This window comes from Pristis pectinata, chromosome 10, assembly GCF_009764475.1.
Source record: "Pristis pectinata isolate sPriPec2 chromosome 10, sPriPec2.1.pri, whole genome shotgun sequence".
NCBI classification, from domain to species: Eukaryota; Metazoa; Chordata; class Chondrichthyes; order Rhinopristiformes; family Pristidae; genus Pristis; species Pristis pectinata.
In genome coordinates, this window is record NC_067414.1 from 74,082,939 (window position 1) to 74,108,520 (window position 25,582).

The following is a 25,582-nucleotide window of genomic DNA, read 5'->3' on the forward strand; positions in this document are numbered from 1 at the left end:
CATACAGACCGATGACTGATATGTTGATTACGAAGACATCATTCTGGCAAAAACACCATTGCAGTGAAATTGGGCTCTGAGGTGCTCCGTGGTTTTAAACCGTGAGAAAGATGTCCTCAACATGCACACACACTTCTGATGGGAATACGCCTAATGTCATGTTTGCAAAAGGACCTCTCTCCATATACTTAATGACCTCCAAAGGACCAGGAAAAGTGCAGAACAAAGTAAGGATTTACACTTACACAGCAGCAGCTTTTAGAACTTCAGGTTGTCCCAAAGCACTTTACAACCAATGAAGTACCTCTGAAATGCAGATGCTCTGTTGTTATAGAAAATAAAGCTGCCAATATGTGCACAACTGTAAATGAAAATAAAAAAAACACTGCAGATGCTGGACATCTGAAACAAAAACAGAAAATACTAGAAAAACTCAGCAGATCAGGCAGCATCTGTGGAAAGAGAAACAGTCAATAATTTGAGTTTGTGACCCTCTGTCACAAATGGGAAAGAGAAAGATACAAGCAGGTTCTGGTTAGGAGGGAAAGTGGCAGAAGGATATGTCGAATGAAAGGAATGTCTGCGATAGGATGAGTTAAAATCACTCAAAGGGCACAATTATTACATTAAGCCACCAGGCCTGTGTAATAAGTTGTTAGACTTATGTGAGCAGGATTAAAAAAAACACAAAGTGGAACATTTTGCACAAAAACCTTCCACAAACACCAATATGATAAAGACCAAGTAATTTCTTTTTGTGATGTCATTGATAAGTAATGATTGGTCAGGCCACAGTAATAAACTCTGGGCTCTTCTTAGAAATAATCCCATGCAACTTGTTCCATCAACCCAAGGGAGTAAACAGAGCCATGGTTTAACATCTGGTCCAAATGATCATGACTACAATCGACAAGAAATGCAGATTTGATACCAGCAATGCCTTTCATGATTTCCTATGCACTCTCTTAACCTCATTCAATGGAACACAAAATTAAACAATGTGAAGGAGTACCCCACCCCACCCCTATCATATATCTTTTTAAAAAGGATAATGAACTTTTTTCATGTTGGTTCCTGAAGTATTTCTCTGGCTCTTGCCACAATTCTGAGCATTTGGACTGCGACACATACTTGCTAAAGTTTAATTATTCTTCTCTCTGGCTGGTTCTGAGAACAATTTTTAAAATGTTAAAGTGATTGTCCTCCAACAACCACAGCTATCTTTCATTGCGTCAGATATGATTTCTTCTGGTGGAGAATTCCCCTTGATTTATATTGTCTTCAGATTTACCGGGGCTCTTGATGTCACACATCATCAAATGTTGTCTTGGTACCAAGTATAGTCACTCTTACCTCACCTCTGGAATTCAGCTCATTGGTCCACGTTTGGCTCAATTCTACACTGAGGTCTGAAACCATATTATCCTGTTGACAACCAAACTAGGTGTCAGTGAACAGAAAAAAAAGCTGGAAACATACAGCAGGTCAGGCAGCATCTGTGTAAATAAGAACTGAGTTTATGTTTCAGGTTAATAACCCTTCATCAGAACCAAGAAAGTGAGAAAATACATTTGTTCTAAATTGCAGAGAGGGTGAGCCCAGAGTTGTCCTGTTGATAAGCAGTTGATGAAGCTATCTGGTTGACAGATTAATGAGGGCAGTTAGAGAGACAGAAAGCAACATAGGACATGGAAAAGCCACGAAATGTAGGTCAGAGCTGTAGGAAATGCCCAACTAACCAGGTTGTTTCAGGAGAAAGAGAAAAAATAAATTAATATTAAAGGCAGACAACTTGCAGCAGAATTGGCCAGTTTCTGAAATAGAGAAAGCAAGTTGTCCGAAAGTGTTGAATTTGATATTGAGTAGAGATGGCTACAATGTATCCAGAAGGAAGATAAGGTTCTTTTCCTCAAATTTAAATTGGAACTGCTTGGAATAGTGCAGGAGGCCACCACAGAAGAGTTAGGTCAGAATGGGGGTGAGATGGAGAATTAATGTGACAGGCAACTGGAAGCTCAGGATTGCCCCTGCGGACTGAACTGCAAAACAGTCACCCAATATGCATTTGATTTCAACAATATGGAGGAGACCACATGGTGATCACAGAATGCAGTGCACTAGGTTCTGCACTAACATCATTAGATGCACTATCAAATGAAGTTTGTTTGATGTTCAATCAATGAGCAGTGTAGAGGTAATTAAGTACTATTTAATAGCACTGTCAATGACATCTTTCATCACTTGGTGATGATCAAAAGTGGATTGATAGGACTGTAATTATCTGGATTGAGTTTTGTTCAACTTTCTGTGGCCTAGAAGTTGCTAGGTAATGAACCAAGATTATTGAAAACGTGCCAGTGTTGTAATGGTAACAGAGGCATGGCTCATTCAGGAGCACAGTTCTTCAGTCATACAGGCAGAAGATTATCTGTTTCCACAACCCAAGCCGAACAGGCCCCAAAGCCTTTTGATCACATAGCCTTCTTCGGGATTAGAATTGCAAGCACTAATTTGTGTTCCCACCATCACAATCCCAGAATGCAGAAAAGAAAACAAAACCAGAAGTTTGTTGTTTTGTCTTCTGAAGTCTCTGTTCTAAATAGTAATTAATTGTTCACTAATTTGGTATTCAGAATTCAAAATGTAACACAAAGAATCAAACTAAAATCACAACTGGCATGACAAGATGACACCTTGGTGTATGTAAAGTTACTTCTGTATCTAGAAATGCTTTGATAACCACAATTTATAGGAGTCATCTTTAACACAAACCAATTTTACACATGGTGTATTTAATTGGGTAGTTATCAGTTAAATTTGGAATTGGTCAATCTGTTCCCATGAATTACATCTTAACAATAATACTGCTTTACCACTGGGTATCAAATACCAAGTCATTTATGGAAAAGAATCACCACTGTTCCAGGGATTTATTGCCTGGAACAGTAAATCCTCAGGGACTGCCATTGATTAAAAATGTGGAGATGACTGTTAACCCACCAATGTATTTTCTTAGCAATAAGCAAAAAAAAAGTTCTTACTTGCTGGGTTATTGAGATCATGAAACCTTCTTGGCACAAATGTTGACAATTTAAGTATAATCTCCAGCCAATCCTTGTGACATGTTATAAATTGTGATTACAAAACTGGATAAACCATGAATTCATGTTTGGTACACATAATCTGTGGGTTCTAGAATAAACATTTTTTCCTTGTGTTTTGACCCTGGATATTCCCCTTTCCAAGTATTATTGCTGCCTTCTCATCCCCGGTGTAGCACCAAGGAATTCAATCCAGGAATCACCACGCGAATAAACTTTGTGGAACTCTCTGAGGCTGATCCAGAGGAATCTATTATTTGATGACTTCATAACCATTTTTGTTTCTGGGCAGTTACAATGATGACTAATCTCACTGTACAGTAGTTAGAAGACTGGTCTGTGCTGAGTTTGGCAAATTTGTCAGGCATGATGAGTGAAATCCAAAATTGTCCTTCAGGAACTGGGCTCGGGATTTTGGTGCAGGAAACCATACATTTCCAATTAATATCCAGCAACTCTGGACTCTCGGGCTTCATGTGACAGCAGGATCATTCTCTGCTATAAGTTCTTCTTGCATTCTAATACATGGGAGAAACTTATTCTTTTGGATCACACAGCAAAATCAAGACTCCAGGGGATTAAGGTCAGCCAAGGAATTTAATTACTTGCAAAAGATTATCACACTAGTAAGGGATATGTGGGAAAAAAACTGAACAAGAAAAAAAATGACATTCTTTTGTATTAGTCAGTTAAATAAATAGTCTTATGATCACATGAGTTAGAAGGAGTAAGCCACTTGGACTTTGTTATTTAATAAGATCATGACTAATCTGGCTGTAACTCCAACTCCACTTTCCCATCTATCCATGGTAACTTTTCACCTCTTACTTATCAAATACCTATCTAACTCTGCCTTAAAAATATTCAAAGACTGCAGTAGAGAGTAGAAATTTCCAAAGACTCATGTCCCTTTGAGAGAAAAGAAAATCCCTTTATCTTGGTCTTAACCTGCAAAGCTTTATTTATAAAGAGTGACCCCAAGAGGAAATAGTCTTTCCACATCCATCCAGTCAAGACTTCTCAAAATCTTATATGTTTCAATAAAGTCACCTCTCACTCTTCCAGAGTTCACTATTCAATTGGTCATGGTGTAATCTCCCCTGTGCCAAGGAGAACTAAATGATTGGTTGGCTAAACAGCATCTTTATCTTTGCCAATGTGATCACGATATGTCCACTCCACACCCAGTTATAGGTTTGATCTTCTTCTTCCAGTCAAGCTAATTTGGGAATATTCTTATCTTCTTTTCAGTTTGGCTATGCAGCAGCCCAGATCTGAACATTGCCTGCAATGACTAGAGACCTTATGTGTATTCCTCCCTCTTTAGATGTGGGGTGATGTGGGGGAACTGTTGAAATCTGCCCAAGTTTAGACACATTAGAATTTTGGGTGTAAATTCATCAGAGGGTGCTGGGGAAAAGGGGTTGGTCCATGGGAGAGAGCTGGCATTGGATGGACTCAAGGAGGGTGCACTGGGAAATATGGTTCACATGTTTTGTCCCCTCCCTTCACTCTGTTTCTCACTCAGATCTATCAGTTTTCATGTCCAACATCTTGCATCTGTTCTTTAATTTTTCATCTTTCACCATTTCCTTGCTCTTTGTCTTTTTATTATTCCTTTTCATGCCCTTTTCAGTGAGTTCTTATCATTGGAAATTTATATGTCCTTTTAACACCTTTTAGTCCTTAATGCACTAAATAGTTCCTTACCTTTCCACTTTATAAGTTGCAGATTAACCTTCTCTGCCTGACTGAAGTATCTGTCAACAGAAAAGGAAGTTGTGCAGAGGGTCCATGGGCTGTCATTGAGCTATCACTTGTTTTGCTCAGCTGCTGGAGGTAAATGTTATCCATAAAGATTGAGGCACACCCAGAAATAGATTCTGAAATAGTAAAGCATCTGCTAGTTGAATTCAAGCTGATAGGTCGCACAACCACTCTGACTCGTAGTCTGTTATTCTCAATGCCATGATGTTTTAAAGCTGTTTTAAGCCCTCATGTTTGATCTGATTATAGTGTGTGTGCATATGAATTGCCTGTATAATGTATGTACTTCATCATATAGATAGTATGAAGGAATGGAGCAGGAGAGAAAGGTCCAACAAAGCCTTTATCCAGAAATTTGCAAGATTCAGCCTTGATTGGGCTAGTGGAAGTATAATGCAGTGGAATGATTGAGTGTTAATGTGGGGTTTAATGGTGTGATCAGCATTATTCAAAGACAAGTTATACTTGTTAAGTATATCATAATATAGTTGTGCTTATCCACTCACTGTAACATTTATGAAATTACACCCTATTACATTTTTGGGGTGAAGTGTATCTGCTAAATTACAAAAATTTCCAATGGAAGGCATGCCAGACTCCACCTTTATATTGGCACATAGTCCTGAAGACCACTGGCAGAATGTAGTGCAGGCACATCATTACTTCGTTCAAGTTTTAATACTGATATGTTGCCAGTACTGCTACCTTGTAGCTCCTCACACCAGACTTCTAACATTTCATTGTTGATCCCATGCTCAACAGCATGAAGAACCATCTTCCCCACCCCTTCTCCAACCTTCTCCAGCTCCCCACTCAAATCCCCATCCAATGAAAGCCATGAAGTTACTTAACTAATCACCAACTACTTGCAGATTGATTGTGGCATTATCTCTGGTGGGACAATTCTATGCTTTTTATGTTTTTCTATATTTGTTCAAGTGTTAATAGTGGTTCTGGCTAGTGCTGAAGTATATTTCTGATGAATTCATGTGTTTGAGCCTGAATTGTAGTCAGGTATGGGTGGCCTAGTGGAGCTTCCTCAGCATAAAACACGACTGGAAGATTGCACAGTTCTGTCACAGAGCAGCAGGGAGGAGAAGGAAAGGGAGAAGGGTCAGCCCTGTCTTCTCCCCAGAGGTTAACATATGTGACACACCTCTCCCCGATCCATGCTGTATTCACTGATACAAGGTTTCAACACAAAATGAGGACAATTTCTTTCCTCCTACAGATGCTACTTGATCTGCTGAGTTCCTCCAGCGGATTATATGTTGCTCGAGATTCCAGCAGCTGCACAGTCTCTTGTGTCTCCTGTGTTGGGCCCTGTTGTTTACTGCTTTCTTCTGCAAGAAAGAAGGAAGTATGCCATCGAGGACTCTGCAAGATGTTTGGATGATAAGCTGATGGGCTGTCACTGAATGCAAGTTCTGAGGTGTAGCATGAGGCTTTCAGTAATAATATGAGTGTAAAGCATAGAAATGTCAGGTACGAATCCTGAATGATGAAGATTGTGGGTCAGAGAGTGATGACGCTGTGTTGAATGGTGTGGAGTGTTATTATAGTGTTGTCATTGACAGGATATGGCACTTGAAGATATACTCACTGACCTTGACAACTTGATAATTTTTCTGCACAAAATCCAGCTCCTTCAGACTACACTCCTTCCATTCACCTGTGTCAATGGAGGTCGTCCTTCCCCCTTTTCCTGCTGAGGTTGCAGACATCACTTCTTCTTCATCCCTCTTTGACTAAGGTCTTCAGTGTCACTTTTGGAGATCTGGATGCATGCTCTCACATATGGTCGGTTTTGGTTGATTTTTGGTTGCTTAGAACAATATACAGTAGAATCTCAACTGCAATTCACTTCCCCTTTAAGAGATGCTGGTGCACTTTAAGTCCTGCTGATTACCTCAGGCTCTGGATCCCTGCCGATGGGTGCAGCCAACGTACAGGGTGTAGTTGTGCTAGCTGTACCCAGAAATGATGGAAATGCACAGTTAGCACAAACTGGTCCTTTCAACAGGTGGGAGTTAATTGCTCTCTGTGCCCATTTTGGTGAATTCTCCAGTCCAATCCCATGAATTTATATTGCCTAATTTTACTGTGCTTTTTTCTGAACAAATTACAACGTTTCACAAAGCACGTAAATTGGTAAATTGGTTTATTATTGTCACATGTACCGCGGGACAGAGAAAAACTCTGTTTAGCATGCCATCCATATAGATCATTTCATCACATCAGTTGAGGTTGTACAAGGGAAAATAGTAACAGGATGCAGAATAAAGTGTTACAGTTACAGAGAAAGTGCAGTATGGCCAGACAATAAGGTGCAAGGCCATAACTAGGCAGATTTTGAGGTCAAGAGTCCAACTTATCATACCAGGGAACCGTTCAAGAGTCTTATAACAGCAGGATGGAAGCTGCCCTTGAGCCTGGTGGTATGTGTTTTCAGGCTTTTGTATCTTCTGCCCAATGGGTGGGGGGAGAAGAGAGAATGTCTGGGGTGGGGTATTTTGTTATGTTAGAGAAACAGAACTTCAACTCCCCCTCCCACACTATCACTGATATGTCAGTCCTCGGCCTCCTCCACTGCCAGGAGAATTCCAAGTGCAAACTGGAGGAACAGCACCTCATTTTCCGTCTTGGAACCTTGCAGCCTAACGGCATCAAATTGAATTCTCCCACTTTAAGTAATCCCCACCCCCCCCCTTCCCCACACTCCCCCCACCATGCTTCTCCTCTTCTTCCTTTTCCTAGCCTATCTCTCTTTATTCTACCCATTTATTTTTCCTTTCTCTCCTTACCTTTGACTTGGTGGATCTGCTCTCCTCTCCTCCCCCGCACCTGCCTATCACTATCTCTTACCTGCATCTACCTATCCCCACCTTGTTCCCACCCCACCACCCCTCTTCTGTCTGCCTATTACTGCTCTGCTTTTCCCTCCTATATATCAGGCTTCCCCTTTTCCTATCTTCAGTACTGAAGAAGGGCCCTGACCCGAAATGTTGACCGCCTGCTTTTCTCCATGGATGCTGCCTGGCCTGCTGAGTTCCTCCAGCATCATGGTGTTTTTCAGCTTTGATTATGTTGGCTGCTTTGTTGGCAGCGAGAGGTCTAGACAGAGTCAGTGGAGGGGAGGCTGGTTTCTGTGATGTGCTGGGCTGTGTCCACAACTGTCTGCAGTTTATTGTGGTCCTGGGCAGAGCAGTTGCCGTACCAAGCCATGATGCATCCAGGTAGGATGCTTTCTATGGTGCATCAATAAAAATTGGTGAGGGTTAAAGGGGACATGCCAAATTTCTTTAGCCTCTTGAGGAAGTAGAGGCACAGGTGAGCTTTCTTGGCCATGACATCTACGTGGTTGGACCAAGATAGGCTATTGGTGATGTTCACTCCTAGGAACTTGAAGCTTTCAACCCTCTTGACCAATGATGTAAACAGGAATGTGTGCACTAGCCTGCTTCCTGAAGTCAGTGACCAGCTCCTTTGTTTTGCTGACATTGAGGGAAAGGTTGTTTTCATGACACCATGCCACTGGGCTCTCTATCGCCTTCCTGTACTCCGACTCGTTATTACTTGAGATTCAGCCCACTACAGTGGTGTCATTTGCAAACTTGTAGATGGAGTAGATGGAGATGCAGAATCTGGCCGTGCAGTCATGAGTGTATAGGTTAGTAAAGTAGGAAGCTGAGGACGTAGCCTTATGGAGCACCAGTGTTGAATTCATGAATACCTAGCAGAAATCATGAGGAGTTTCCATTCTTAAATGCACAAGCTGCAGTATTTCAAGCTTGGGCTGCATACACATAACCCAGTGTGCAAGGTCGCTGACCAGCAGAACATCTAAGGCAAAACCTGAAATCTCTAGGAACTATTTAATAAACAATACCTTGCTCACTTCCACCTTAAAGACCATGAATGTGGAACTGCAATTGGAACAAGGCTAGTCTTGCATGTTGCATATCTTTATACAGCAGATGTTATAGGCTTTCTTCGACTCAATCAAGCAAATATAATACTTTTATTCTTCCTGCCACTAATAAGAATGAGGGCTTTGACCTAATCCATTTCTGATCTGGTCGGGTTCACTTCTCTTTGCATGACCTGGTCACCTTAGGCTTCCCAGGATCCTGGTATTAGTGCTGAGAAACCTGGGACCTGATTGACACAAGCCATTCTTGCACAGAGTTTCTGACCCTGAGTAATGTGCCAGATTCAGCTTCCATGCAGCTGGATTATAATTGTGAGTTGCATTGTGGGCATTTCCCCAGGACTGAACTTTGGGACATAGAAGTGGGACGATGCATTAAATGTTATTTAGCAATTAATAGTACACAATTTGAGGGCATTGCTTACAGAATGAATAAACAGACGTAACACTGGCAGGTATTAGCAGATAATAAATTTATCCTAAGGAACACCATTGCTGTCAAATGTTACCAGGTTAAATGTTGTTCTGCTCCTGCTGTTAAGACCTAATCACAAAGACTTTGATGGTAGCACATCTACATCTGTGCTGAAGAGTTCCTGTTATCCATTCTTCAGGCCACGGCTTGCTACTCAGCAACTAACTTTGTAACTGTGATCCCTCATCACAGCTTGTTCAGGCAGAAATACATCTGCTGACTTTTCACAAACATGCAGTGTTTTCAAACATACAACCTGTCTCCTGCTTGTTCTGTCAAACACTCACACACTGACCAGAGCAAAGTATGTAGGATCCAACCATGATGTTAAATTTACAAGACATTGGAGTGGGGTTGGGCTGTGATCTGATTATGTGCAGAATTTAGTCTGCTGAATCTGCCAGTGTTTTTTTTAACTCAGTCTCCCCTACCATCCAGAAGGACATGGTCAACAGGCAAATGTGAACATCACCATCACAAGTTTCCCTCTCAATTTAGATATGCACTACTGTTCAAGAAATGCCCCACTCATCTTCTACTTCCTGAGACACTTGTGTGTCAATCAAATGTGCCTCTGCCTATGAACCTTGTTATGAAGATACTGCCTCTTGTGAGTTGCTGGTCACCTCTGTGGCATCTCCCTCTCTTCTTGTCAATAATAAACCTGATTCTGATTCTGAATTACTGATCTGTGATCAGATGCTGTTACTGATTTCTGCAGGTTGCTCCACATCTGAGTTCCAATCCAATGCAACACAAGCAACACTCACCCTGAGAAGATGCAGTAAACCCCAAAACACTGACTGGATGACACTGTGGTTCTGAAATGTCAACAATAAGCTTAATAGTCGGCAAGGGGGGGTTACGGGATCAGCTCACCTCACCTAAATATCAACCATCAACCGAACGCTGGACTGGGTTCGGGGAGCTGTTCCTCTTTCCTTTTTCATGAGGTGTAGTTGGGACTTGCTACAATGGCCTTCAGTACCCTGGAAGGGAAAGGTTAATCAGGTTTCATGCTGCTTGTTCATTGGTTGAGAGCAGAATCTATGAACTCCTGGACCGACCAACTTCCCTGGTACCAGAGAGTCTGTTAATACAGGATTTAATCTTTTTGATGCCACCTGATGTTTTGACTGTCCCTCACCCCCACCACCCACCATTACCAGCCCGGTTTCCTGGTGTGGAATCCAGGTCTGTGTGATAAGACCAGGTTGCCTTCTCTGTGACAAACTCATTCAGTTTCAATAACTCCATCCTTCTGTCTCTAGGCTTAGACAAGACAGATGTCCATGTGTCTGATATTTGCGGATGGTGTTGCAGCAAGACAGATGGAGAAAGAAAGTCATTTTATTGTATGTTCAAAATGGATCTAATCACTGTCTTATCACTATTATATGTCTGTCTTAGCTCAGCAGTAACACTCCAGCTCTGAGTCAAAAGGCCAAGGGTTCAAGTTCCACTAAAGTGACTTGTGTACAAAAGCCAGGCTGACACTTCAGTGCAGGTTACTAAGCAAGAAGTGAACAGTGAAAGGTGCATCCTGTTAGATGAAATACTAAACCCCAGCTGGGTATCATTGTGTCCTGTCTTCATGAAACCAAGGCGGGTGGATGGAGTTAAGTTACTGATCAACTGTTCTCTCATTGAACAGATTTACAGGCTGAATATTCTGAAAGGGAGACCCTATTTGGTCCCTCATGTTTGTGCAAAGCACCTCATTGGATCATGTGAAGGAGAGTGGAGGAGTTCTCCTGGTGCCAGATTAATAATCAATCCTGTACCATTCTCACTTATAAAGCATGGGCTAGGCAGTCATCCTCCGTCATTTGTGCCAAATGTACAATCTAACAGCAGACACACTTGGACTCACCTTCTGAAATCTTATTCTGTCCAGTTCAAAGTGTATAGGTAACCATGGGTGGGTTTTTGCTCTGTACCTGCATGTTTACCATGGGATTGGCTTTTGGATTGGCTCTCAATAAAGCAGCTGCTACATTTCACTGTATTGTGTTTCGAATGTTCTGCACCTCCAGGAGTCATAGAGCAATGGAACACGGATACAGGACCTTTGGCCCAACCAGTCCATACCGACCATGGTGCCCACCCAGCTAGTCCCAATTTCCTGTGTTTGGCCAATAGTCCTCCAAGCCCCACCCCTCTACATACCTATCCAAGTGCTTCTTAAATGATACTATTGTATCTGCCTCAACTACTTCCTCTGGCAGCTCATTCCATATACTTGCCACCCTCTGCATGAAAAAGTTGCCCCTCAGGTCCCTTTTAATTCTTTCCCCTCACACCCGAAACCTATGTTTTCTAGTTTTGGACCCTACTCTGGGGAAAAGACTGTTACCATCCACCTTATCTATGCCACTCATCATTTTAAACATTTCTATAAGGTTGCCCCTCACTCTTCTATGTTGCAAGGAATAAAGACCGAGCCTGGCCAACCCCTCCCTATAACTCAGGCCCTCTAGTCCTGGCAACATCCTCATAAATCCAGGACCATGACTGCAAATCCTTTCACTAACACAAGTTAATTACTTTTTGCACATACTCATGTATTTTGCATTGTTTCTTGATTTCCTTTATTATGAGAAGTTTGATTGGTGTACATTTGCTGATTACTAGCTGGCTTCTACTGAAGAATTTTTGAAAACACCTGACTCCAATCCTTTCCCCTCCCCACTTCTGTCCTGTGTTGTTCAGGCAGAAGCTATGATCATTTTGACCGTGTGACAATGACAATTGGTTGATATTTGGAATTGGAATTGGAATTGGTTTATTATTGTCACTTGTACCGAGGTACAGTGAAGAATTTGTCTTGCATACTGTTCATACAGATCAATTCATTACACAGTGTATTGAGGTAGCATAAGGTAAAACAATACAGAATGCTGAATAAAGTGTCACAGCTACAAAGAGAGTGCAGTGCACATAGACATTAAAGTGTAAAGTCATAATGAGGCAGACTGTGAGGACAAGGGTCCATCCTTTTGTACTAGAGAACCATTCACTAGTCTTATAACAGCAGGATAGAAGCTGTCCTTGAGCCTGGTGGTTCATGCTTTCAGGCTTTTATATCTTCTGCCCAATGGGAGGGGGGAGAAGAGTGAATGTCTGGGGTGGGCGGGGTCTTTGATTATGCTGGCTGCTTTACCGAGGCAGTGAGAAGTGTAGACAGAGTCCATGAAAGGGAGGCTGGTTTCCGTGATGTGCTGGGCTGTGTCCACAACTCTATCCAATTTCTTGCGGTCCCAGGCAGAGCAGTTGCCGTACCAAGCCGTGATGCATCCAGATAGGATGCTTTCTATGGTGCATTGATAAAAGTTGGTGAGAAGGGGACATGTCAAATTTCTTTAGCCTCCTGAGGAAGTAGACCATTGACTTCCATGGGAGTGAAAGTTGGGAGCGACAGACAGGGGTTCACTGTACCAGTCCAGATGAAGGATCTTGACCCAAAATATCAACTCTCCTTTTCCCCCCACAGATGCTGCCTGACCTGCTGAGTTTCTCCAGCAGTTTGTTGCTCTGGATTCCAGCATCCACAGTCTCTTGTGTCTCCACTGTACCAATGTTGCCCTTCTTACAATATCACAGCCAGTCAAAGTTACCCCCATTAATCTTTGCTGGGGTAGAGATCAACAAGCTCTGCCCCCCATCAATGGCCTGCCTCATGTGTCCATTCTTTAAAACGACCCCTGATGAATGATTTAGGGAAGCACAGTGGCACAGCTGGTAGACCCACTGCCTCACAGTGCTAGAGACCTGGATTCGATCCTGACCTCTGGTGCTGTCTATGTGGAGTTTGCACGTTCTCCCTGTGACTGAGCGAGTTTCCTCTGGGTGCTCCAGTTTCCCTGAGTGAGTTTCCTCCCACATCCCAAAGATGTGTGGATGGGTGGATTAACTGGCCACTGTAAATTGCCCCTAGTGTGTAGGTGGGTAGTAGAATCTGAGGGTAGTTGAACGTGGGGGAAGAATAAAAAATAGGATTAATGTAGGATTAGTGTACAATGGGTGGTTGATGTTCGGTACTGCTGGTGAGTCAAAGGTCACATTTCCTGCTGTATTTCTCTATGACATTTGGATAAGTACATGGATAGGAGGGGTTTAGAGGGAAATGGGACAAATGGTGGGCATCGTGGTCAGGATGGACAAGTTGGGCTGATGGGTCTGTTTCCATGCTGTATGACTCCATGACTATGACTCCATGGCTGCATGAGTTCAGCAACTTCTGAAAGAACATCAGGGCTGAGCACGATCCTGCTTTGTTCAGTTTTCAGATCTTCCAGGATTTCCGGATGCTAGTCAGGAGTGGAAACCCTGGCTGAGGCACAGTGAGACCGCGTGTAGCATCCCATTCTCAATCTGGCTGCCATCATCTCACTGCACAAATCAACACTGACACCATCCTGAGGCCAGTAGCTTAGGGGCAAGTGGAGAAAAGCTGATCGTATGAGGGTGAGATGTAAAAGGACAGATGAGATGGGTAAATTAAGGGTAGCATAATACCTTTTGTGGACTAGATGGGCTGAATGGCCTTTGCCATAAATTTAATTTGATCCCCCAACATAGCTGTTTACCAGCTAATCTCACTGAGCCATCAGGAAATCCTCAGTGTCAGGTTTTTTGATCTAAATTACCATTTCATTTCACTTCATCAAAAGGAGCTTTGTACATGTTTTCAGAGAGATACTGTGGGGATTATCCCTTTTGCTTTGATCTTTTCCACAAAAAGAAACACTTCCTTGTCTTCCATTAATGTGGCCTTCACCCCTCCACACTTCCACAACTTGCTGCTTCTGTCAGCACCCCTGTCCAAGCCACTGTATCTTTCATTCCTTTGTCTGACCTATGGCCGTCTATTTCTGTTCTATGGCTTCTTATTCTTGTGTCTTATCCTCTGCCCTTCTAAAAAAAAGTCCAGCAATAATAACAGTCCATCTAAGTGTTATGACGGAGTCTTTCCTGCTCAAAGATCTGTCAGGTCAAAATAGCTGACATGCTTTCCAAAATGTTGAAAAGAGACAGTAATTTTTAAAAATGTTTATTTTGCCAAATAATGAGTGTCAGTGTGAGTACACGTGAGTATGTGTGATGTGATCTGGACATGATGAGAAGTGAATGTTTCTTGACAAACCTGACTGAAGGAATCAAAGCAAACAGCCACTTTAATCATTTTCTCACTTTGAACTTAAGGAAAGAAACAAATGTTCAGACCTTTGCGTTAAACCAAACAGCTAAGATTACATGAGAATCGAAGGTGAAGTGGGCTGTGGAAAGTCACTGGTGGAAGAAACCTGCTGGGATTTTGCTAGCAACTGCTAAGCAACAGACTATCCCCTGCGTTGCAAACACTAGACCACAAAATGAATGACCTCATCTACAAATCAGTTGTTTGCCAGGCAGCGATGGATTCAGCTGGCTTTAATAATATAGCAGTGCTTAGCAGCAGGTGCAGTTTAAGAGCTACTGGCCCTCATTTATTTCAAAGACTGCTGTTTTTTGTTTGCCTACTTTATTCCATCTGCTCATCACTCTTTCTGTTCATTTCTATTTCATCTCTCTTTTTCTTATATTGCTCTCCTCTCTGTTAGTGGCATCAGTTTTGTTCCTCCACTTAGGCACGAAGTGAAACGTACCTCCATTTAAAAGCAAGACACAAAGGATGTATTCAGCATGTTCTGTATGATGTTGTCCTAAGTGGGTCTAATATGAGTTCTGCATTTGCAGAATATCACAGTGAGGCACATATACAAAAGAAGTAGCTGCATTTGAATTTCTCCTGTGTTGCAGATGTAAGACTTTGCTTCATCAAGACTGAAGAGGAAGTATTGTGCAGGCAGTAATGTGCAATCACAAACTGAGCTGGAGATTCAAACAGCTTGCTGTTAGATTCCCTGTACAACCTGCTATGCTATTATAGAACATAGAACATAGAACAGTACAGCACAGAACAGGCCCTTTGGCCCACAATGTTGTGCCGACATAGCTATTCCTTCCTACCTACAGAATGCCCATATCCCTCCATTTTCCTCTCATTCATGTGCCCATCCAAGCCCCACTTAAAAGCCCCCAATGAATTTGCCTCCACCACCCTATCAGGTAATGCAATCCAGGCATCCACCACTCTCTCAGTAAAAAACATACCCCTCACGTCGGTTCTGAACCTACCCCCTCTCACCTTAAATGTATGCACTCTGATATTGGATCTCTCAATAATGGGAAAAAGATATTGCTTGTCCACCCTATCTATACCCCTCATAATTTTATACACTTCCAACAGATCACCCCTCAGCCTCTGCCGCTCCAGATAAAAGAGCCCAAGTTTGTCCAGCCTGTCCTAATAGCACATGCCCTCTAACCCAGGCAGCATCCTGGTAAACCTCCTCTGAACCCTCTCTAAAGCCCCGACATCCTTCCTATAGTGAGGTGACCAGAATTGCATGCAATACTCATACTAAGCAATATGGCATAATATGCATCTAAAACAGACAATAAAGGAATTTGATGTATCTTTGATTTTTCAAAGGGGAATTCAATACAGTTCCAGGGCTATGGGGGAAATAAAGATCTGGGGAGTGGAAGCAGTTGGATGCCCTTTCAAAGAGTTTGGGTCAGATGGTCTTCTGGACTGTATGATTCTGTGAATAAAGCAAAATTGAGGGTTAAATTTGTCTTAGGCAATGATCCATTTGGAAAATAAAATCAGGCATAGTTTCAAAACAGCTGACAATCACTCATTAAAAGTAATCAGCAAAGGATAACTCCATCTCCAGTGCATCACTCATCCTATCCAGAGCAGCGATGTGGCCCCAGTTTCACAGGAAATTACTTTGATCAACATATGAACGAAGCTGAAACTATCTTTAAAGCCTTTCCTGACCTCTGGATCTCCAACACTACTTCTGAGGTAATATGATTGACGGATCTCTTTCAGTGTGTCCACACATTGAGCCAATTTGAGAAGTGGATGGGGAGCCAGGATAGGAGGGGGATGGGGGAAGAGGTGAGTGCTCGCTGAATGATGATCAGACCACAGTCTCCTCACCAGCCTCAGATGAACTGAGGCCAGTTCTGGCACATCTAGAAAGAAAAACAATTGCATTTATTTAGAGAATTTCACAGCCTCAGGAGATTTCAAAGCATTTGACAGCCAAAGTGGTAGCTTTAAATTGTCAAGTAGTGAAATGTTTGTTTCAAGTTCAATGATTTTGGTAAATATCAGTTATAAAATATAAAGTATGGAACTTTTATGACCATTTGTTAAATGTACCAAGTAATATTAAATAGCCTATGGTTGCTGCTTGGCTCTGGTAGCTGATTTGGCAGAGTCTGCCTTGGAACTGTGCTACAGAAACATTCAGTCTCTGAGAACAGATGGGAAGAGGTCTGAGGCCACCTCATTTTTTCAAAAGTTTATTGTGCTTATACCCTTCACACAGAGCAGTTGCACATGGTATGGTGGTGTGGGGGAGTAACTGAACAAGTGGATGGAGGAAATCAGCATAAAGTTGAAAGCAAATCAAAAAACTGCAGATGCTGGAAATCTGAAATGGAAATAAAAAGTACTGGAAACTCTCGAGAGGCCGGGAAGCATCCATGGAGAGAGAAAAAGAGTTAGCATTTAGGTTGAAGCCCTTCATCAGAATGAGCAATGATAGCCCAATGATAAAAGCATTGCCTTTAGTCCTCTGAATTTCACTATTAGAAACCGATAGACCTCGTGAGTATAAGGCCTTCTCTCAAGGTTTGGAGTGCTGATACAAACCTCAGTTATCCACTCACAAACCAAGAGGTAAAAATAGCACACTGTAAAGTAATTGCCAGAGACAACTCTGCTTTACCTTTAACCTAAAAACTGAATTTTTCCAAGTTGAAACTCAGCGTCACTTTCCATCTTGTATCTAAGGATTCTCAGATATGCATACACATTTTAATATTGACAAGCCTTCCAGCCCCTGCCTTTTATTCTGGAAGGGGTTTAAGCAAGAACCTACCAGCTGATCATTTTTCTTTGTCAGCAGGTGTGACACTTATTGTGAAGATAAGACCTAGTTTAATCATTCAAAATGTTTAATAAGTAGCTTGTATGCCTCCTGAATTGCCTGGGGATGTGTCCTATGCAATAATTAGGGCAGAGTGGTTGTGGTTTTATAGCAGGCGTTCTTGAGCTTTTGAAATAGAAATCTGTTAATCTGAATTACATCTGTACCTGCACAGGATTCCCCTCAGGGCTGGATCGCTCGACTAGATGTCTGCCTGCGAATTCCTGTCTGAGCCTGGTAGGACACCCTTGTTGTACTGTTCATCAGCATGTGGGGAAATTACTGACCAGCCATTGTGTGCACTGATGCCTTTTACTTCTTTCATGTCTGTTGTGACTGTGATTAAGCCACTGGAGACTAAAGCTGGTAGATGCAAAAGGTCTTTATTCAACACAAGCAGATCTTCTGGAGAATCTATTTCTCCTCTCTCAACACCCAACAGTACAGTTTTTTTATATTTTTTAAACACAAGGAGAATGATAAACGGTTAACTACAATTTCAATGGCTATAACTGCCTACTTAACGTTAACATTTTGAGTGTAGACAGGTAACTTTGCAGAATTGTATATTTACAATGGGAGCACATTCCAACTGGCCTATTAAGTATTTACCCCCTTGAATATTCAAATACCAATGGCTGTCCAAGGGGTTCTGAGCACAAAACACCAGACACCCAAAGTATACCACTTTTGTTGCAGTGTTGGGCAATTGCTCCCTGAGTACACAGACAGCCAGAATATTAATTGACAAAATAAACAAGTTCTGAACTGTGTATTAAATGGCAGGGACATGTTTTTAACAATGTGTTAATACTGGAGATAGCCACCTAACGTCTTCCATGATGTCATCATGGAGGACTTAATGAGGGCTGATTAATATGAACATGTATTTATTGTTTTTCCCTGCGTGGTTGCAATGGTACAAAGTCAGAATGTCCCACACCCAATGGCTAGTTTCAATGTCCTTAAAATATCAATGGATGTTACACTGTGAACAGTTTTGTTTTTGTTTATGAATTAACTAGCTGCTCCTCCTATTCCATAACTCCTAAGAAATGCATCTGAGTGCAGAGGGCAAGCCATAATTCAGGAAGAAGGAGGATATTGCCAGCACGTGCTGACATTTGTTTTGGTAATGGTTAGTCTATGGATTGGACTATCCTCAGTTTTTTGATGCAGGCTCTTACCATCCCCGAATTTATCTGATTGCTTAAACAGATTGACTTATAGGATGAAGCATAGCATTCCTCTGGCAGCTCAGGGAAGTAAACAGGCTGGTGTGGGCAATGGTAACCAACAATGGAGAACTAAGCTGCTCTTGAGTTTCCTTTGCTACATGTCTGTGCTGCATCACTGAGGGCTAACAGCCAGTGGCACAAGTTTCAGTCCAGAGCTGACTGAACTGCCAGTTCATAAATTTCAGGCATTGTTTTTGGTAAAACAAATCTTTCATCAGTGGCGGCATGAGGCTTGTAATTATATTACAACTGATGCAATGTGTGAACATCCAATCTGTTTGCAGACCCACATTCATTTCAAACAGGGGCAACCTTCCTGCATTATAACACCAACTGCTCTTCAAAAGTGTAAAGCTGTAAAGTGTCTCGGGACGTTCTGAGGCTGTGAATGATGGTGCACAGATCTTCACTCACCTTATATTGGTCCACTGCAGAAAATCGAGCACAGCAGAAAAGGGTCCGGCCAATTCTAATTTTATTTTGATCCCTGACTTGGAGTAGGAGTGGCAAATATCCATTCCATACCTGAGGTCAACTGGTTGGTCTTAAACTTTGACTGAACAGTTATTAAATAGTTTGTTAATTAGCAGGCTCATGGAGAATCCGCAAGATCAGATTACTTCAGGTTTCTTTTCAAATTTGATGTTTATTGCTGCTTTGCATACTCAAGACCTGTGCTAGTTGTGCCAGCTCCCAATAAACTAAACAATCTTCAGCTAACAAGTAAACTTGGCAGGATTTTTAACATGCTCTTTCAGCAGAAATTTTACATTTGGATGGTAGGCTGGTAGTGCAGGACCAGCACATCAGTGCTGTCAGGAAAGGTCTTAGCTCAGCTAAATTAAATGCTGAATTTGCATCAAAACTAACAGAAATCTGGCTCCAGTTTCCAAGGTCTACATTGGGAATTGGAAAAAGGACAGAATATTTAATGGATTTGGATTTTGAATCCTCTGTCCCAGTGCTTGTCTGTTCAACAAATTACTCCCTTCAGTTTATTTGTGGTTTATCAGTAGAAAAGAGCACCCATCTTTCCCCATTTACTTTTGGTCTTTTGCACACTTGAAGATTATTTTTCTCTCTTCAGGCTTCTTAATGGTTGAATGCTTAAAATGAAATTGACTAAGGTTACTTTAATGCTGCCTGAGAGTCTGTGTTTGAGTCATAGTGTCCGAGAGTTTACTGCACAGAAACAGGCCCTTCAGCCCACTGTGCCCATGATGACCCTTCTGCCCATTTACAATGATCCCATTTGCCTGTATCCTTCTATGCCTTGCCTATTTAACTGTCTGCCTAAATACCTCTTAAACAGAGGGATTGTATCTGATTCCACCACCTCATGTGGCAGCGTGATCCGGATATCAACTGGAGTACAGGAAGGAGATGGAGAGCTTAGTGACATGGTGTCATGACAACAACCTTTCTCTCAATGTCAGCAAAACAAAAGAGCTGGTCAGTGACTTCAGGAAAGGGGGTGGTGTACATGCATCCGTCTACATCAATGGTGCTGAGGTTGAGAGGGTTGAGACCTTCAAGTTCCTCGGAGTGACCATCACCAATAGCCTGTCCTGGTCCAACCACATAGACGCCATGGCCAAGAAAACTCATTAGTGCTTCTACTTCCTCAGGAGGCTAAAGAGATTTGGCATGTCCCCTTTGATACTCACCAACTTTTATCAATGCTCCATAGAAAGCATCCTATCTGGATGCATCATGGCTTGGTATGGCAACTGCTCTGCCCAGGACTGCAAGAAACTGCAGAGAGTTGTGGACACAGCTCAGCATATCACAGAAACCATCCTCCCCTCCATGGACTCTATACCTCTTGCTGCCTTGGTGAAGCAGCTAGCATAATCAAAGACCACACCCACCTGGGTCATTCTCTCTTCTCCCCTCTCCTATCAAGCAGAAGGTACAGGAGCCTGAGGGCACATACCACCAGGCTCAAGGACAGCTTCTATCCCACTGTGATAAGACTATTGAATGGTTCCCTTATACAATGAGATGGACTCTTGACCTCACAATCTGCCTTGTTATGACCTTACACCTTATTGACTACCTGCAATCCACTTCCCTTTAGCGGTGACACGTTACTCTGTATTCTGTTATTAGTTTTACCCTGTACTACCTCAATGCACTCTGTAATGAATTGATCTGTATCAACGGTATGCGAGACAAGTTTTTCACTGTACCTCGGTACAAGTGACAATAATATAACAATGTCAACTCCAATACTCTCTGTGTAAAAATAACTTACCCCTCAGATCCCCTTTAAAGCTCCTTCCACTCACTTTAAAATGATGCCCTTTTGTTTTTGTTACTCCTACCTTGGCAAAATGCATTTGACTATCTACCCTATCTGTAGTAGAAGTATTTATACTTCTATCAGGTCATCCTGTCAGCCTCTTTCGCTCCGGGGAAAACAAGCCCAGCCTATCTAATGTCTTCTCATCCTGGCAACATCCTGGTGAATCTCCTCTGCATTCTCTCCAGCACAACCACATCTTTGGTCTTGTTAATGCAGAGCTCCAAATCACACATACAGTTCAGCTCTGTAAGTCCCCAAAGCATTTTTCCATGGTCATTAGGCCCACTTTTGGAAAGATCCTATCAGGCCGCCCTATCTGTCAGGAAGAGTGGATCTGGCAACATGACTCGTGAACTTCTGCCACTAGTTGTGTGACAGCAGCAAACCAGAGGTCATGGCTATTAACAGCAACCTTTAATGGCTAGTGAGTGCCCAAATTTCTGTCTCAGGTCCAAGGTGAACATAAAGCTAGGCATTTCCTTCCTCTTTCCTGTAACCCCCAAGCTGCTGTACCCTCAGGGTCTACTTCTTATCCTCATTCCCTTATTCATTGCTGCACACATCGCTTCTTTCATCCATGTTAAACGCTGCTGTCCTACAAACAAAGCTTTCTCAATTATGTCATCATTATGGATAAGCACACTGTCCCTCCAGCCATGTCTGAGATATGAGTCACTCCTGCCAACTCTTTCCTTGTTGCCTAGGCCACACCATCTCACTACACTGTCATTATCAAGTAAATCATATGGTTTTCATCGTCTGCTCCCCTTAAGTCTTCCAGTTCTTTGTCTGCTTCTGAAAATTTCACTATCCTTCTCACCCTCTTGGTCACATCATCCACTTCTACCTCTCTAATTCTGCCTAATAGCTTTCTTGCCCAAGACTCTTTCCTTCTGTCCTTTCCCATTTTCCACAATGAGCCAGTGCCCTTACTTGTCAACTTTAATCTGAGGTTGAACTTACCTGCCCCTAGCTCGTACACTTCCTCTGCCCTCTTTTCCTCCTTTCAAGTCATCCTCCAAATAAATTCAGTGGTCAGTAAGGATAAACAGCCTGCTGAGTTTGCTATCACATGTGGCTTCAATTTTTTTCCAGTATCACCACATGTGCTCCTTCTGGCCAATTTCTAAGCTTTTCCACACGGTGATCCCCTGTTTCTTTACTCCTTCTTTACGGCCTTTGAGAAATGACCCCGCTCCCTCCACAGGACACCCTTGAGCTCTTCACTCCCTGTTCTCTGATCCATCCCCTGAAACACCATCAAAGGCGTCATTGATGTATTCAGCAGTGTCTATGACATTAATATCCTCACTCTAGTCAATTACCCACAATACTCCCTTGATATCAGAATTTCCTCAAGTCTATAGCACTGGGATCCAAACAAATACAGTTCTTGCCCAGTTTGGCTGTCTACTGCCAGACTTGTTTTGGCTTCAGAAGTCTTTCACCTCATTCTCCATGCAACTATATCCTCCTCTTATTTAGAAATTCTAAGTTCAAATCCAAACCATTTTCACTTGGAAGAGAAAGGAAAAAGATAGAAGAATGTGAAAATAACAGAGTAAAATTTAGTCATGGCTTGTGTCCAGGCCCATAAACTGTTTCATGTAAGTGCAGAGCTATGGATACTAATTAAAAAGTAACAGACTGACTCCAACAGCATGAATAATATTGATTGGACTCGCAGCAAGGAACCTTTCCACTTTATTTCACTCCAGCATCCATGTTTTAGTGAAATAATTTAATTCACAGTGAAGGAGCTCTGTAAATAGGATTGTTTGAGTTATAAAATCGATATAAGGAACAAAAGCAAAAAGCTGGTGATTACCAGTGGAATTCTCCTTTGAAGTAGTGAAGTTATGGAATAGTGATTCTTTTTGCTTTGGATCTTATTGGGGTGAGGGGCGGCTATGGTGGAGTATCATTCTGAAGTGTCAATGGATGCAGGCCATTTTCTATTCAAGCAATGTGATATAAATATGACAGATCTGACTGCTAAAGCCTTTTTATAATGACTTCTTGATGTAGGTGATAATTGAACTCTGCCAAAATATGGTTTTGCATGCAGTACACAGTTATTAGTTGTACACATACCATTAGTAATTGTAAAAATCCCATCTATATGGCATAAATTTATAGTCTATTGAGAAAAGAATTAGTCTACTGATTGCCTGGGACATTTGTGAGTGTGATCACATTCAGGATTCTGAAACTGGTTTCTTATAGGAGATATAAGTGGTGAGGGAAAGGGAGAGCGAAGAGTAGGGTTTGGAGGTGGGGATGGGGTTCTGCAGAACAAACAGCTAACCAAATTTCTTTCCCCACATTGATAATGTTTCCAATTCCCATTGGAAAATCCCAAGGTCAGGAAGAATTTCTTGTCCAGGCAGTCAGGTGGCTTCCAGTGCTATGCAGGAAGGAAGAGGCCCCAGCAGTAGCAGCACCATGAGGCTCCATTGGAAGATGGGAGTAATTTAAATGTCCTTTTCTTTCAGAAATATCATCAATGAATCTATGATTTATTGAAATGCCAAAATGTCATTTACAATCAGAAATTGCCCCACAATCCCAACAATATCACAGATCAGGGACTCACAAGGAATCCTGATGTCCAATAAAGGAATAACAAGGAGGTTAACTGGTTTTTACTAAGGTCCAACCTCTGATCATTGCTCATTGCAAATGGGATAGTCATTTTCCTTGTCTTTTGTGACCCAGTAATTTAGTTAGATTCCAAAATTTATTGTTCAGAAATCCTTTCTTGGGTTTGGGACACTATGTTGATGTGGTTATTACTCCAGTTGTTTTTCTCTCTTCTTGAAGCAACTGAGTCTTTGTGTAATACAATCCCACAGGGCTAGGCAGCTTTTCATTACTTTATCCTGTGGCAAAATAACTTTTTATGCATGTATACTGGCTGTTTTGACAACAGAGGCATCACATTGAAGCCCAGAGCTGTCCTTCACAAATATCTGCAACATTCACTAATCTATTGGGGCAAAGAACAACGATCAGAGACGAGAACCATATAACTTATCCCCAACTGGATAGTCAGTGCATGGATCAGATCAGTTGACCCAACATATCTTGTAAATCTGTTGATATCTGGAGACATTGCACATGCTAATCAAAGCCATGAGGTCGAGAGGGTTGAGATCTTCAAGTTCCTAGGAGTGAACATCACCAATAGCCTGTCCTGGTTCAACCACGTAGACGCCACGGTCAAGAAAGCTCACCAGCACTTCTACTTCCTCAGGAGGCTAAAGAAATTTGGCATGGTCCCTTTGACATTCACTGGCGTTTATTGATGGACCATAGAAAGCATTCTATCTGGATGCATCACGGCTTGGTATGGCAACTGCTCTGCCCAGGACCACAATAAACTGCAGAGAGTTGTGGACACAGCCCAGCGCATCACGGAAACCAGCCTCCCCTCCATGGACTCTGTCTATACTTCTTGCTGCTTTGGTGAAGCAGCCAGCATAATCAAAGACCCCACCCACCCGAGTCATTCTCTCTTCTCTCCTCTCCCATCAGGCATAACATATAGAAGCCTAAGGCTACATACCACCAGGCTCAAGGACAACTTCTATCTCCCTGTGATAAGACAATTGAACTGTTCCCTTATACGATGAGATGGACTCTTGACATCACAATCTACCTTGTTATGACCTTGCACCTTCTTGTCAACCTGCAATGCACTTCACTGTAGCTGTGACACTTTAGTCTGTATTCTGTTACTGTTTTTACCTTGTACTACCTCAATGCACTGTGTAATGAATTGACCTATACGAACGGTATGCAAGACAAATTTTTCACTGTACCTCGGTACAAGTGACAATAATAAACTAATACCAATACCACTACCAATACCAATGTAGGTGAAGTGGGATTAAAGGTCATGGGATAATTGAACAGATACATATGGATTATAAATTTCTGCTGTAGATACAACAGGCAATCTAGCTGCAAATTACAACCAAAATTGCACTGTCTGTCCTCCAACTAATTTGCATATCACGTGATGTAAAATCTGCCACTAACCTGTGTGATCTGGCAATGCATAAAATAATATTCTTCCAAAAATTTTTAAAAGAACCCTTCCTGATAATTTTAAAAGGTCACTTGATGATTTGATTAACAAAAATGAAAATGAAAATGTTGCAGAAGGTAAGTATTGATAATTACAGTGTCAGTATGTGTACAACCTGATTTTGTATTGCTGATAATGACTTTTGAAATAAATGTACTAATTTATTTTCCAGTCAATTGAGTTATACTAATCATATGGGTAGGTTTCAGTGATGTACAACAGTTGGCCAATCTCAGAAAGCATAGGGTGGATTTAAACCCGAGCTGCCCCTTACCACCTCAACCTGCAGGCAGCTGAGGTGACTTTCAGGAGTGGGAGGGATGGGGATCGTCATTAAAGGCCTCGTAATGACAATCGTGTCATTCCCACTCGTTGGGGATGGGCCAGATACAGTCTCCTGGGGTCCAGAATGAATTGCTTCCACTTCAGTTCTGTGGGTTCTGAAGTGGCTGATCAGACCAATGTGAGATCCACAGATTCTGCCACAGTTGGAACAGGAAGTGCCTGCTGGGGCAGGCAGGTAGACACCTTGGGAAATTGTGCACTCCTTCTGCCATTCATGTTGGTTTTCTACGAGTCCCTCATGAATGGGCCTGAGATGCTCAATGCCATCCC